General features: G+C 39.2%; 1 pseudogene; it reads right to left on the bottom strand.

The window, feature by feature from the left end:
• Nucleotides 1-4,642: 4,642 nt before the first annotated feature.
• LOC131420295 (small ribosomal subunit protein eS27-like) lies at nucleotides 4,643-4,897 on the bottom strand (annotated as a pseudogene).
• Between the last annotated feature and the right edge of the window lie 344 nt (nucleotides 4,898-5,241).

Raw genomic sequence — 5,241 nt, 5'->3', positions numbered from 1 at the left:
ATCCCATAAGATTAATACCATATAGCCTTGGTGTGTAGTAGGCTATACCATCTAGGTTTGTTTAAGTACACTCTATGATGTTTGCACAATGACAAACCTGCCTAATGGCACATTTCTCAGAATGTAACCTTGTCATTAAGTGATGCATAACTGTAGTCTAAAAAGCTTCTAGTCCCTCAGAACCACTCAGGGTAGTTTAGTCCTGGTCTCCCCTCCAATTACATTTTCAGTTTAGATCCTCCATCTTCTCTAATCCCTCTGCCCTGACTCCCCACTGCTGCTATCAATTCATTTAATCCAGAAACATCTGTTTAGTGCTTTGCTCCCTCCCCAGGAACTCTGTTCTAGGGAGAAAACAAAAATGAAGATGTGGCTAGGGATCATTTTCAGGATTTCAGGGAATATTTTCAGAAAACAAGTGTCTGGAATGTTATTTACAAGGAAGAAATTTGAAACATTAAATTGTATGGTAACTAATCAGTGGTAAGAATATTTTTTTGAGACGGGTTATCTGTTTGGTATGTAGAATTTGAGAGTTAGAGTTTGTTCAGAGAGAGGTGGCTCTGCCAGGCCCTGTAGCCATGTTGTAATCTCTGCAGCAGTGATGGAAGCACAAGGTTATCCTAACTTCACTCCAGCAGTCAAAAGCTGGACCTAATTTCATGGGATTTTGCTCTTCTTCTAACTTGAACAGAAAGCATGGTTATTATTGTTGCACCGGGGGTGTATAAGATTTAACTTTATTGAGCTGCCAAGTTAAAAAATGTTCAATTGTACTGCTAAAAAAGAAAAATAAGAAAATGTTCAACCCACAAGGACTGCTAACCTAAACTTCTGTCACAGGCATGGGATTTTAACAGAGACAAGAAAGGCAAAGACACAGGGGAAGCCAGAGTGGAGTTAACCAGGGCTTGGGGTCTGTAGAATGGGAGGGAACTAAAGAGGGGAAGAGATGGGCAATTCCTCTCTCTCTTTTTGAGGCTCTAGAAAGTTTGAGGGGAAATGTTCCAGGCTTATCTTTTTGTGAAAGATGGAGGATAATCAAGTGCTGGGGTCAAGGGCCACCTCCTGTGTCTAGGATGGTGGTTTTGTGGGTGGCACAGGCCAGCAGAGTGGGTGGACATCTAGTAGTAAGAAGATGTGGGTTGATCAGGATGGCTCTCCTCCCCAACCACATAACCTGACTTCCCAAAATGCATGATTACTTTGGATTACTTGACATTTCCCCAGGTTTCTGTTTTACAATACAAATTGTGATGCTTCTCCACATTGGGTGATATATTTTGTAACACTGAAGAAAAGTCTAGATTGATTTAACCATTTTACTTCTATTCAACAGAATTATAATACTGTATAACACATATAATGAAAATTATATGTATCAAAAATTATATGTATTGTTATGAAAAGAAGTGTAAGATATTTCAAGGAAAGGTAAGTTTCAGAATACTAGAGGACAATCACATTTTCATATATAGTTTACTCATTGGAACTATGTAGGAAGGAATATACACCAACTGCTAAGAGTAAACTATAGGATGGTTTCTAATAACTGACTCACCATTCAGTTAAAAGGCAAAGGTAGATCTGTACTGTATATTTTGAAGCAAAATAAATATAGATTCTTTACAGCATAAAAGCTGAAAAGTTCATGGGGCCGGCCCGTGGTGCAAGCAGTTAAGTGCGCGCACTCCACTGCGGCAGCCCGGGGTTCGCCAGTTGGGATCCCGGGCACTCACTGACACACCGCTTGTCAAACCATGCTGTGGCGGCATCCCGTATAAAGTAGAGGAAGATGAGCATGGATATTAGCCCAGGGCCAGTCTTCCTCAGCAAAAGAAGAGGAGGATTGGCAGATGTTAGCTCAGGGCTGATCTTCCTCACCAAAAAAAAAAAAAGCTGAAAAGTTCTGTTCTTTAAAAACAATCAAAATGGGCTGGGGTGAGGGAATATCACAATATCAGGACCAACAAATGGCTAACATATAAACAGTTAAATAGTTCTCATAAATCATAAGTAACTCCTAATAAAACAATCAACAAAGAACAATAGGTAATTCACAAATGAAGAAACCCAAATGACTCACGTGCTTATGAAAGTAAGTATTCAACCTCACTCTTACTTAAAAACTCAAACTGACACAATTAAATACAATTTTTCACATGTGAAGTTGATGAACATTGTTTTATAAAGATAAGGCCATTTTGGGAAAAGTTTCCTTGACATTATGTATTTTAACACCACAATTCACAATAACTTCTAGGAACTGTCTTATAGAAGTATTAACATGTTACTACACAAGGATATTCTTTGCAGTATTATTTGTAATGGCTCAGATACTTTGGTTTTGAACCTTTCTCCTGGAACTGCTACAGCTAAGGCTGTATACTTATGGCCACATTGTTCTGTGGGTCCCATTTCTGGTCTCTGAAGTGGCTCTTTGCTTGGATACTTTGATGGCTAATTAGTGCTGGGTGTGAAAGAAAAAATATGAGATTTATAGATCTTAGGGCTAGTGGAAAGGACTAGAAGCCATGGGAAATTTTTTGAGGTAGTCATTGTTTATTTTATTTTCACTCCAAAGGGAAACTAGTCTTTTGACTTCAGATACAGTTTTTGTGGAAATTAATAAACAGAAACCTCATTAAATTGGAGTCAAGAGGCCAAAAGGAGGAGCTCTCATACCCTAGTTGATAGCGAGTCCAACAGGAAAAATAAAGACTTCCTCTTCTTGGGGGCACGCTCTGCTGCTGGCGGCCCGCGTTTGGATCCCGGGCCCGCACCGATGCACCACTTGTCAGGCCATGCTGTGGTGGTATCCCATATAAAGTGGAGGAAGATGGGCACAGATGTTAGCTCAGGGCCAGTCTTCCTCACAAAAAAAAAAAAAAAAAGACTTCCTCTTCTTGACCTGCCAATAGGAGACTGTCACAGCTCAGCCAGTGAAAAGCCACTACACCTCAAACTCTCAACTCCTCCAGTGGACTCGTTGTTTACAATAGCCCTCCCAACCTCCTCTTCTCATCTGCAGCAGAGTTTCTCCTCCCATGTTGCTGGGGGAACTTGCACATGGATCGCAATGGTTGCAGACCTCAAATTGCAATTCTTTGCTGATCTCAAATAAATTCATTTTGCTGGAGGAATAACTGGCTGCCTATTTGCTTAAGGTCAACATTAATCTTTTAGTAAGTCACCACTTATCTCTAGAGTAATGTAAATGTGATTAAATGGTAATGTCCTTCATACAAAAACCTCTGTATTTCTTGGGAGAGGGGAATTAGCTGTTTTATTTAACTGAAAGCAAGCTTAATAATTCTGAATGATTTTCTTCAATAGTAAACAATTATACTTATTTTTAGATAATGTAAGAAGGAATGATTTGGGTGGGGTGGGAGAAGACATCTGTCTAAAATCTAGAAATCTTGTCATTAAAATAACATGAATTTGGCTTACTCTGTCATATCCTAGAATCCAAAAGAAGTTCCACTGCTTAGAAGTTTGTGAAAGCAGATTCTGGCTTAATGTGGAAAATAAGTTTCTAACAGAGCTGTTTAACAAATGTAATGGTATGTGCAGGATGTAAAAAGAGATACAGTGTACTCGCATTTTTAAATGGGTTTAGTTTAAAGGCCACGGGGCAAAAACATGTGAGTACAAAATCACCCATGATGACTCATAGCTAGATGTTTCTGGAAATGTCGAACATGACATAAGTTAATTTGCTTGCATTTAGTGCTTAGGTTTGGAATGATCTATACCTTCCACACTCAGCCCAGTGGGATATTGGCACTTTGGGGACCTGGAGGGGATCCTCACATACTAATCTTTGAATAAGTTAAGTTTGCATACAGTGCAACTCCAGTGTGTGTGTGTGTGTGTGTGTGTGTATGTGTGTGTGTGTGTATGAAACATTCTTATTCTTGGCAGGACACACAAGAAATCTTATTATATTTGCAGATCGGATGGAGGTCTAGCATAGGAAGGTGTTCTCCCCTTCTGTTTTTTATTTTTTTATTGAGGTAACATTGGTTTATAACATTATATAAATTTCAGTTGTACATCATTGTGTTTTGACATCTGTACAGACTACATTGTGTTAACCATCAAAATTCTGTAACCATCCATCCAATCATCATTGTACACATGTGCCTCTTTATCACTTTCATCCTCCTCCCACTGCCTTTCCTCTCTGGTAACCATCAATCTGTTCTATCTATGTGTTTGTCTGTCTGTTAATCTTTCACATATGAGTGAAATTATACGGTATTTGTCTTTCTTATTTCCTTAGCATAATACCCTCAAGGTCCATTCATGTTGTCGCAAATGGAGAGATGTTATCTTTTTTAGAGCTGAGTAGTATTCCACTGTGTGTGTGTGTGTGTGTGTGTGTGTGTGTGTACCACTTCTTCTTTATCCGTTTAACCCATTGATGGGCACTTAGGTTGTTTCCAAGTCATGATTATTGTGAATAATACTGCAATGAACATAGAAGTGCATATATCTTTTCAAATTACTGTCTTCGTGTTCTTTAGATAAATACCGAGAAGTGGAATAGCTGGATCACATAGTAGTTCTATTTTTTTTATATATCCAAAATGTGTTTCTTGGGATGGTTTCCCACTCACTTTGATTCAGGATTCTTTTAGTTCCGCTTCTGTCTGAGGGAGCATCCTTCTGGAAGCCTTGCTTTTCCTCCCATAGGCTGGCAGAGTATAGTGGACCAGCCAACACACGAAACTACCATTTATGCATGGCTAAAAACAGTGGTGATTTTATAGCAACCTAAGCATTTCACATCACTGACGTAGGAACTGGGGCTCTGCACCAGGTGCTTCTTCTTGTGTTTTCTCTTCTCCTCTTCTGGAGAGAGATAAAGGAGATCCTTTGTGAGAGGCATGTTCTCATGGGGAGGTCATCACTGCCAGAAAGGTTTGTAGTCCTATTTTTAATTTTTTGAGAAATCTCCATACTGTTTTCCATAGTGGATGCACCAATATGTATTCCCACAAGCAGTGTACATGGATTTCCTTTTCTTCACATCCTCTCCAACACTCGTTATGTATGTCTTTTTTTTTTTTTTTGATGTTTTAATGGTTTTTAACATTGTGAAGTTTGGGGTTGTACATTTTTGTTTGTCCATCATCATATATATGTCTCCCTTCACCCCTTGTTCCCACCCCCTACCCCCATTGCCCCTGGTAACCACAGTACAGTTTTCTCTGTCCATGTGTTGGTTTATAT

The sequence above is a fragment of the Diceros bicornis genome, chromosome 23, assembly GCF_020826845.1.
Source record: "Diceros bicornis minor isolate mBicDic1 chromosome 23, mDicBic1.mat.cur, whole genome shotgun sequence".
NCBI classification, from domain to species: domain Eukaryota; kingdom Metazoa; phylum Chordata; class Mammalia; order Perissodactyla; family Rhinocerotidae; genus Diceros; species Diceros bicornis.
This window is presented reverse-complemented; position numbering and strand designations above follow the sequence as displayed.